The sequence below is a fragment of the Lactuca virosa genome, chromosome 7 (genome assembly GCF_052849685.1).
Source record: "Lactuca virosa cultivar CGN04683 chromosome 7, Lactuca_virosa_CGN04683_v6, whole genome shotgun sequence".
Lineage (NCBI taxonomy): Eukaryota > Viridiplantae > Streptophyta > Magnoliopsida > Asterales > Asteraceae > Lactuca > Lactuca virosa.
In genome coordinates, this window is record NC_136432.1 from 53,050,226 (window position 1) to 53,061,793 (window position 11,568).

Genomic DNA, 11,568 nt, shown 5'->3' on the forward strand with positions numbered 1-11,568 from the left:
ATTCATCGTAACCGAATAACCAAATAACTAAGGGAAGTATGTATCGATGTGGTTTAGAAGCAAAATGTAAGACTTATTGGACAATCAAAAACTCATCTACTATTGTATTGTTCATGGAACCCTTAAATCTAAGTGTAACTCAAAATATAAAAGAATATCACTTTCTCATAAGGCATCATATAAATCCTCATGATCGCTATACGAATATCATTATCACTATCACTCATAAACTTTAACTTAGCTCAACTAGCCATGGTGAGATATGTTAAACACAGGACAAAAACTTCAACTCAAAAACAAAATTGCTAATAAATTAGACGAGGTTAATGAGACTTTATGAGTACGTTGGGCGTACTGGCTCGAGGGTTGGACGTGGAGGCACCCATGTACGACGGGCGTATGCTATGCAGGGGCAAACCCTAATTTTTAGGGTTTGTGCCATGTTTAAACAACTTATGACACCCTTGGACTTCCTTATGACCAGTCTCCACCTCTCTAAACCCAAAGAATGAAACCCTAGTTTTCATTTGTGAGATTTGATCTTGGAAGTGAGTTTTGGTGGGGGTTTTTGGTGATTTGAAGGAAGAAGAAAACTTGGAGGTTGCTTTGGTGTGGCTTCAGCTTGTAGATCTAGAATTATCATCAAAATTGTAAGCTATTTAAGGTATAAAGCGTGATGGTTCCTTATGCTAGATCCAATTTATGGCTTTATTTGTGCATTTTGGGTCCTTTAAGTCATATTTGAGAGTATGGTCTACTCAAGAAGCCATGGATGATAGATCTTAGCACCTTTAATGTCCCTTTACCATAAAAATGCAATCTTTATGAGTTATATTGCTTCGTGCATGTGTTAGGATCGTTATTATGGTTCTCTTTGAGTTTTAGGTCCCATTAAGTCATGCATGGGAGTAAAGTTGCCAACTTTACGTGTTAAGACATCATTAGGGACCAAATATGAGACTTGGACGTGATGGCTTAATCGTTTAAGCACTTAATGGTGAAGGTGGTCAACTACATCGTACGTTGGGCGTACCCAGCTCGTACGCTGCACGTATTGGCCACTAAGTTAGAACGCGGGGAGTAAGCATCAGTACGTCGGGCGTACTCAGCAACCTTGGCTTTGGTTGACTTTCTCGGTTTGAGCCATTTTTGGGATAGAAGAGTTTCACGCCCTTTTGGGCCATTAGCCTTCTGATTTTTGGGCCATTGCTAGGCCTTGGGCCTTATTGGAATTAGGCCCATGATGGGTTTTGGACCCAATTAGGAAGTTGGGCCATCTTGGGATTTTTAGTGCTATTGGATTGAGCCTCGAATTTTAGGCCAAGTGAGGAAAGGGTAAAATGGACTTTTTACCATGAGGGTTGGGCAATCAGACTAGGATTTTAGCTATGGGATGTGGACGAATTATTAATTGGTATTATCTGATGATGCTAGCGCGGGGACTTTTCCGGATCGGCAGTCCGAGCTTTATCTGAGATATTCAGCAGCTTGAGGTGAGTTTCCTCGTTGTGCTTGGCAGGTCGAAGGCACCAATGTTGGCCCATGGTTTATTATAAGTAGGATGCTAGTTGTCTGCGTGACTTTTGCATGTATGATATTTTATATGTATATCGGGCGAGGCCCGATGCCAGGCGGGGCATGATGAGTATATTGTATGTTATATATCTTTGTGATTCTTGCATTTGTTTATGTGTTTATATGTATACCGGGCTGGGCCGGATGCCAGGCGAGGCCTGATGAATGTGATGAGGCGGGGCCCATCTCATATTTTTGACAAATCTGTTCCGAGCGGGGCTTGATGTCGGGTGGGGCCCGTTATATGTTTGATATGTATGTTATGTGGTGTTTTAGGGAACTCACTAAGCTTCGTGTTTACGGTTTTCAGTTTATGTTTTAGGTACTTCCGGATCCAAGGGGAAGAGCTCGGGGTGATCGCATCGCACACACCATATTGTTTTGCATTTTATTTGACTCTAATGTATTTGGATGTTTTGTGTTATACTTTGATTCTATCGTGGTTTTATGAACACGTTGTGAAAGATGGTTTTATTATTCTAAAAATTGAAATTTTTGGCCTTAATTTTTGGGACGTTACAACTGTGAATACCACAGAAAACGAGGGCACAGTACCGCAAAATGCACGGTCCCAAAGAAAGAAATAGAAGAGCGAATCACGAAAGGCAAACTTTCAGAAATCACCGGAAGCATCAGAACCAATGTTGACACCTCAAAACTGTAGAAAGTAAAAACGGAGGAGCAAAAAGACAAAGGGAAAGCACCGGAGATCCTAGCCATCCGAGCAACACACCGCCATCAAAGAACTGCAACTGCACAAAAAGAACATGCGCAAAAGACAACAACACGCAAACTATTATTCTCCCACGAAGACCCCACACCGCCAGGGTGGGAGGGAGACAATCCACTGATAATCCAAACAAACACTGGATCAAAAACAGTGCACAGAGTATATATTGACAATGGCAACATGGTGGAAATCGTGTTTGAGCATTGCTTCCAACAACTACTCCACAGCTAGAAGGAAGCAATCAAAGCTGATCCAGGAAGATTGACAAGTTTCACATGCCACAATGATCGGTCACTTGGTACCTTCAATTCCCACTCACCCTCATAAACATCTGACATGACAGAAGGAAAAAAATCACCCTTGTATTCATGGTAGTTAGAGCACCATCATAGCACAACATTATACTAGGACGAACAACAATACTACAATATGAAGCGATCGTATCAACCATTCACGACCTAATGAAGTTCCCAACAAGTGAAGGGATAGCCACGATTACTACAGAAGCACCCAAAAGATTATTGTGTAACCAAATCCTCAAACCAGAAGAAATCACGAGAGGGAAAAAGCGTCCAAGAGAAGTAGAACCCAAAGAAAAGGAAGTGATCCATGAGAATTTTTCGGAACAGACAATTCGCATTGGCAAAACACTGAAAGAAACGATGAGGGATAAATTCATATCATTTTTTAAAAAGTATAAGCATGTATTCACCTGAGAACCAACCAATATGGTAGGCGTAGACAGGGACATCGTCGAACACAACCACAACATTGCACCAGGAAGCACAACGATAAAAAAAAGGAAGGGGAAAGCAGGGGAGCGTAATAAAGCAATTAACCAGGAAGTGGAAAAGCTCACTAAAGCTGACATCCTTCTTGAAGCAGTATTCCCCTCTTGGATAGCCAACCCCGTCATGGTAAAGAAACATGCTAGCTGCTGGCGAATGTGCCTCGATTACACTGACCTCAACAAGGCATGCCCAAAAGGCTGCTATCCCTTGACAGAGATAGACCAGAAGGTGGAATCCCTAGAAAGATTCAAGTGGAAATGCTTCCTAGAAGCATACAAAGTCTACCATCAAATATTAATGAAAAAAAAGAAGACGAAGAAAAAATCGCATTTTACACAGACAATAGTAATTTCTGCTATACAAAAATGCCTTTTAGACTCAAGAACACATGGGCCACATACCAACGCCTCGTAGACACGATCTTTCGGGACCAAATAGGAAGAAACATAGAAGTCTACGTCGACGACATGGTCATTAAAAACACAAGCAACGAAGTGCTACTTAAAGACATATAAGAGACATTCAAGACCCTAGAAACAACTCAAATGAAGTTGAACCCAATGAAGTTCACTTTCGGAGTCGAGGAAGGCCAATTCCTAGGATACTATGTCACCCAACATGAAAAGTTGGGACGCCTGGCCAAATGGGCAATCGAACTAGGGGAGCATGACATTGAGTATAGGCCATAAACCAGTATCAAAGCGGAAACGCTAGCTGACTTCCTTGTAAAGATACTAGAAGGGAGTGACTACATCACACAAGGCAACACAACCAAACCGCTGAAACACTCATCAAAATGGACTGTACACATGGATGAAGCCTCCAGCAGAGAAGGATCGGGTGCATGATTAATACTAAAGAGTCTAGCAGGAGAATAAATCACACACACATTAAGGTTCGGTTTTAGCAAATCAAACATCGAGGCCGGATACGAAGCGCTGCTAGTCGGGATGAGTCTATTGGAGGGTCCCATTGGCGTGCATCCAGTAGGAATTGAACCTACGAATTCGCCAATTATGAGTTGGGTGCTTTAACCATTCAGCCATGGATGCTTAGCGGGTCATAGTGAATGACCAGATTCCAATTCAAATGGAATCTTTCAACTAAAGCAATGAGATGCTTAAATGGAATTCTTTTAGTTCTAATAAATCAGGAGGAATTTAATGACAGGACATGAATTCAAGTCCTGGATTTATATGGCGAGGTTGGAGCGCAGCATGTAACAACATTCAATGACTCCCTACAGGTCACAAACCAAATTAATGGCATCTATGAAGTTAAAGACACATAGATGTGTTGGATTAGTGTCTAAGTCCATAACTATAATTGGTATATACTTGACCCAACCCGACATGGTTGATTTGGGTTGCATGGCATCGTACATTTGGATAGACTAAAATGAGAGAAATAACACTTGAGGTTTATTAATATATTATAAGTTCTAATATATTAATAAGATTATTTAATTAGTATTGATCAATAATTAATCTAGAATTAATTAAGTGATCAAAAGAAGACTAATTAAATATATGGGTTGATTGTGTAAATCATCCATACTTATATAGTGGGCTAATGCTCCATAGATTATCAAGTTGGGCCAAAACCCATAGGATGCTCCATGGATGCTCCATGGTGTATTTGAACCCATGGATCCAAGGAAATGGAAAGCCATGACAATTAGGGTTTACCCTAATTGTAACAACTATATAAGCATCTTATTCTTGGAAAAATCGGCCACCATGTATGCATGAAGAGGGCAAGCCGATTTCATGAAGTGATGATTTCTCTCTAAGTTATTCCAAGTGCATATGATGTTGTGTGAACCATTTGAGGTGTCACATTTGGGGCACTAGGCTCTTGAGCTCCATGGAATCAAGCACCAAACAAGAGGTATGTAACTCTACTAGAATTTATATTATGTGTACTTTATATTATGCTAGTTAGAACAATACCTTGGAAAATTGATATTTGCATGTATAATAGAGAAAACATAGATCCAAGGTATTTAGGGTTGCATGTACACCATAGGAGTGTTAGAATGCTCAAAACCCAACAGTGGTATCAGAGCCTAGGCTTGTTTTCACTTATACTTGATGCAAACTGCTTAAAATCGAAGTTTTTTTTTGCTGCTAGGACAGTGGACTCGCTGAGTGCACTGATGGACTCGACGAGTCCAAGACAAAATGCATCCAACTCGCCGAGTTGGTTCATGCACTCGACGAGTTGGACCCCCAAACAGCATATATTCGAGTTTTGGTGTTGGAATTGGTCTAGAATCATTACCTTTGATAGTTTTGGTCTTATAAAACCTGTTTTTAATGTGGTTCTGATTGTGTTAAGCCAATTTCAATGCTATAATCGAAGTTTCAAGTTTATATATGTTTATGTAATTCTTGAAAATTGTTGATTATGAATGTTCATGCTTATGAGTTTTGGTAGATCATAGAAATTATGTGCAAATTGTTTGTTATTATAATTCTTGATCTCAATGAAATTGTAAGGAGTCCATAACTTGTCCTCAAATTATGGATTACCAAAAGTTTTTTATGTTTCCTTGATTTATGAGTTAGTTTAGATTAATGAAAAAAAATTGTGTTTTAGTTGTTTTTAATCCAAATTAATCTAGAGTTAGTTCATAAAATATGTTTTTGTAACTTATCTTCAAGTTATATGAAAAGTCATATTTATGAATCTTAAAACTCATAAAAGTGCCATAGGTTACATAAAAATGAAGAGTCTTTTTCATTTAATTATTTTATGACTCCATAACTTGTCCTCAAGTTATGAATGTTAAAGAGTCACTTCTTTAAAAGATGTCATTAAAAGATAAGGAGTTACATAAAAATGAAGAGTCTTCATTTTAATGTACATAAAACTCATAAGTTATGAAATGAAAAGTCTTGAATAGTTTCAAAACTTGCCCTCAAGTTTTGGAATTTGTAAAGTTACTCTTCATGTATACTTTAATTCCAAAATTGAACTCTTACAATTTTAAAAGTTAAAATTCAAACTTTATGGACTTCATTAAATTAATTAAAGTGTTTAATTAAAAGAGTTAATAATTCCATAAAGACATGGTTTAAGTTTAATTAAATTAAAAGTATAGTTTAATTAATAGATTAAACCACCAAGTATTTTAAATGTTTAAAATACAACCTTATACTATTATTATAATTTTAATTATATAGATATGTATAAGATAAAGTCAATCTTACCATTAGTAGGCCTCATTCACGAAGCCGGTCTATAAGGGGGGTATAAGGTTACTGCCTATAAAATGGCAGTTTAATGGGTGTCCACTCTCACCCATCGCTTCCTTGACTGGTGGAGGGTCGTTAGCCGAACGGGTAGGAAAGGACTATAATTCTCCCTTCATTAAAAGTATAATGATAAATGCTAAGTAACTAAACACTTATAAATTCCCAATCTTAGTTACTTAGGAAAATGTGAAATAGGTGCTAACCCATGAGATTACACTTTGTACCTTACCAAGTCGTTAGTGGAGCGTGTGTGGTTAACCGGCACACTAATAAGGACTAGTAAGAGTGGCAAAGGGTAACTTGACTTTATTATAGATCGGTGGAGCGTGTGTGGTTAACCGGCACATCGATTAGGTGATAAAATTAAGGGTACCAAGTCAATTTGCATGGTTATTCACACCTTGTTTGTGATCCTCGGCATCCCAGTCACAAACTTGAGAGGGCACAATCGAGATTCAAACATGCCATTGAAAGTTCAATGTATCTCAAAAGATCTGGGAGTTTCAAATCCAATTAAAACTTAATTACATTTCGTTTTTTATGGTGGAAATTGGTAAATCGTCATTTACCTACCTTCAACTATTTTATAACTCGGATTATGGCATCCCTCTTCCAGTTATAAATAGGTTGTTGGATCCTAGCCTTAATATTTCATATTGGGTGTTATATTAAGGACTTTAAATCAACTAACTTGAATTTCTCCCTTATAAATGTCTAGTTTAGACAACTATGGTCTTCCCAAATCTTTAGGAACAAGCCTCCTAATGAAGATGATATCCCAAAAGGCAATCAAGGTGAAAGACTGATCCCTTTATTGAGCACTAATGGGATTGGAAATCATACTTCATTTCCTCCACCTCCTTCATTAAATCTCCCTATCCCACAAGTTTCAAGACTTGATAAATTCTAAGTCACTCAATACCTATTGGAAAACAAAGTCTATATGTGCTTAAGTCTTGGAGATTAAGTCACATATTGACAAGCCGGGAGAGTCGGGTGTCGAAGTCTCGAGGTAGCTGGCTGTTGACTTGGTTCTTCAGTCACTCCCTGATGACAGATCGGGACATGACCCTTTAATGATCTTATCTATTTGCTTGGTGCTGCTAAATCAACAATGATTTGGAACACTGGTAAAGCAAATTTGATTAGAAGATCGACTTCCCAAAACTTCATGGACATTGACAATGGTAACACTGGAAATCCAGAAAAACTTTCTCTTCCCAATGGAAAGGGATCGGCCATAGTCAACTCGGTTGACCAAATGGTAAAGAGAAAGGCTAAGTCTGAGATAGTCCCATGTACCATTCCCAAAGAGTCCATATGTGCCTATTGCCAAAGGAAAGGGGCATTGGTTGCGAAGCTGCCGAATTTACCTGAAACCTCATAAGGATGGTAAAGTCAAAAGTTTGACTCTACTTCAGGTAAAGTCCGTTATCTAACTCTATTAAGTCTCTTTTGGAGATTCTTACTACATGATGTAATGTAATTACATTTTGATCTTTTTGAAGAATCAAATGAAGCTTAAAGAAAAAAGTGTGCTGATTCTGATCGCATGGTTCGATGACCAGAATTTTGAGCCAGTGCATAAGAATTATGAGATATTGTTTAGGAATAGATAACAACAAAGTTTTCATATGAATTTGCATTGTAAGGATAAGTTTTTCCGCAAGTTTTTAAAATAATAGAAAATTTTTGATTTTGTTTATTTTAAGTATCCTTACAAAGGCATTTGTGAAAAATTGTTGTTTATATGTTTCCATTGATAAGCAATATTGGAAAATGAATTTGATTCTTTGGTTTGTGGTAGTGTCATAATTTATCAAATAAGGAAAGATTCTCATCACCCAAGTTTCAGTTGGTTGTATTGTGTGATGAATGAGATTTTTCATCTTTGGTAAATAAATTAAGACAAATTCCTTGTTCACATTCGCATGTGAGTCAAGCGAAGGACTAAAGGATCGGGTATATTAGGTTGTGTACTAGTCAGGTCCACCACAAAGGTTGAATAAGAAGAATCAAATAAGGCAGAAAGATAAAAGTTTCTCCAATCTGAAGAGATGGGAGAGTACTTGTGTATCTTGTTTTATGATTATCTTAGTGATTATGGAACCATATCACAATTGATCCTCTAAGGACACCTTAGTGCATTTGGTGGCTAAGGAGAGGAATCGTGAATTGTGGAAATGGTTAAATCAAAGGATAAATCATACTTCGTTCCAAAATAAAATCTTAGAGTCATACTCCAAGATTGAGCCTTGAGTGACATAATATTAAGAAAGGTTTAAAACACTTGTCAAATGTAGAGTATAATGTTTTCTTACTCTTGTACATTTGAAATTGGTAAGTTGTGATGTGTTGGATAAAACAAAGACCAACTAAGGCCAATTATGTGAAGTGTTTGTAAAGAATCCGTACTATCTCTTGAATATTGTACAAGAGAGTCTTATATGTCAAGAGGACAGTGGGAGTTTAAAAGATCCTGAAATAGTTTCAAGAGCTAATCAAGAGTTTTGTTAATCACTAGCCCACGACTTGAGGTTTGTAACCTATCGTGTTGACATATTCTTATTTCTGTGTCTATTCCAGTTAAAAGTTGACTATGCTTGTGAGTTCTATGAGTTCTCAATTGTTTGCATAACAACCTGGAAGCAATGGTAGGCCCTTGTGCTGCCGGGTGGCAAGAAATTAAGATTGAACAAGTTCAGTCCATATGTGTTTGGATTTGCCACTAACCTTGTCTTGTGATTATGGTTATGACAAATTCACATGGATAGGAACACTTACACCATAAAAATCTAAGTGTCATAAGGTTTCTCTCCGATTCATGAAAATGATGGTGAGGAAACTCTTTCACTAAGTAGATTTTAAGTAGATAGCAATTGTGAGAATGACAAAAGGTCTAAACATTATGATTACGGCATCCCTCTTCATAATTGTTTAGACACATAAGTGAACTATCTAAGGAAAGGTGTATGATTTTGATAAAGTCTTATCAAAACATCTCGTATCAGAAATCTGAACTTTGGTAATAAAGTCAATAAAGTATTGTTTTTCCAGAAGTCCAGCTGATTTCTGAGTACATGTCAAAGCTAGTGGGAGCATAAGTGTTATGCTAGTAAGATAATAATCATTATGCTAGTGGGAGCATGATGATTATGTTGCAAGTTAGCAATGTTAATTATAGAAAACAAAAGTTTCAATTCGCTTTGAAAAGTTGTTTCCCTATAATTAAGGGAGAGGATTTTATACTTCATTCCAATTCTACCAGCTTAGATTGAGATTTTAATCAACTTTAGTCAAGGATATATATGAATGTTATGTTGGAATGGTTCAACATAAGAAAATTTTGTATATGTTGCGTTCTCAAAATTTTGATTATGATTACGACATACCTCTTCATAGTTCGAATTGTGAGAATATGGCAAATAAAAAAAATTATAGCATGAATCATGTCCAATATGCTTCGGGTATAGGATCGATTACATGAGCTATAATAGTTATCCTTTCTAAATTTTCCTAATGCTTAGGGCATTAAGAAGGGAAAAGGGATTAGAACTGGATATGACTAAAATGATTAAGCAATTGTCGAGAACAATTTGAGGTTTGCCAAAGATTGGTTACTCATGGACAATTGGAAGTATAGATTAAGGACCATATTGACATATTTTGAAAAGAGGCAACTCTTGTTCAAAAGTGATGGTCAAAATGGGAATGTGGAATTGTTTCCATAGGTGGAAGTTATTCTTTGAATCTGTGTAAGATTAGAGAACTTAATGCAAGAAGGATGTTCAAAGGAATGTACTTTGAATTTGAGACTTCGTTTCCATGGAATTGATCTCCATTGGAATGCTTTGTAATGTCTGTTGCCAAGTCTTTGTGACTTGTGTGCATATTCATTACAAGAGGATCATTGCATATAAGTTTAGAATCTAACAAGATTACGGTAAATGACAAGAATTTGGTGTTCTTACATTTATTGTAAAGGATTTGAGATTGTGAAATGAGCATCATTGAAATATTGTCAATTAATCTGTTTCACAAAGAGAGGACCACATGTAAACATAGTGCGCATACTTGGAGTATGGCATAGCTATTGTTTGGACGAACATAGTGTGCATGCTTGGAGCATGGCACGACTATTGTTTCAATTCAAGTATTAAGTTGATTAATCGAAACATGAATAATGAGTAATCAATATGGTGCTTAGATAAAAGGGTTTTATTTACACTCAAAGTGTTGGGGCCATACAATATTAGTATTATTTTTGTGTTTCACTTTGCATGTTTTGACTTCCAGAATAACTAGGTCATTCTTCCGAATGATTAATTTATTCAAACTCTCCACAGTCAGTCATACTTTGGAAGTAGGTATTGATTTAAGACTGTCATGAATTTGGCTTGTATGATTTGTCTAATGTGCATTAGACATAGCAATGGTTGCTACAACATTCATGAGTGCTCATAAGTTCTGAGTATTGGATTAAACCCACGCTCATTTGAATCACTTCATGGATTTTATCACGAGTGAATCATGAGACGATAATATCTTATATTCTTCAAACCTAGAGATATGAGTTGTTGACTATGAGTTGGTTATACATTGATTGCATGTAAACGCATTGGTAACTCGATGTTATAAAACGTGCCTTTGTGTATGATTCAACAAGTAGTACGTACAAGCATATGAGTCAAAGTTTATCCATTCCTTTTACCCTTAAAGGGATAAAAGCGATATCTGTGGGCCCCTCAATGATTTAGTGATGACAAAATGTAAGTGCTCGGCCAGGCCTGGACTGATTTGATTTGTTCAATTAGTTAGTCGTCATAAATCAGAAATCGGGAAACAACAAATGGACAGAGAGAATGATTATAATCCATGTATCAGTCCATATGATATCTAGAATGGAGGAATATATGGTCACTTATCTAATGGACGCGTCATTGATTTGTTCAGAGTTCGGCAGCAACTTTTAAGAGCTACGATTGCTGGTCAGGTTATGAAGTAATACTTGCAATAATAGTTTTGGACTTATCCAAGTGGGAGACTGTTGGATTAGTGTCTAAGTCCATAACTATAATTGGTATATACTTGACCCGACCCGGCATGGTCGATTTGGGTTGCATGACATCGTGCATTTGGATAGATTAAAATGAGAGAAATAACACTTGAGGTTTATTAATATATTATAAGTTCTAATATATTAATAAGATTA

General features: G+C 36.9%; 1 non-coding gene across 1 annotated transcript; it reads right to left on the reverse strand.

Annotated features, from left to right (window-relative positions):
* Positions 1-4,074: 4,074 nt before the first annotated feature.
* TRNAM-CAU (transfer RNA methionine (anticodon CAU)) lies at positions 4,075-4,148 on the reverse strand. The gene has a single exon. It is a non-coding gene; the product is annotated as a tRNA-Met (tRNA).
* Positions 4,149-11,568: the final 7,420 nt, after the last annotated feature.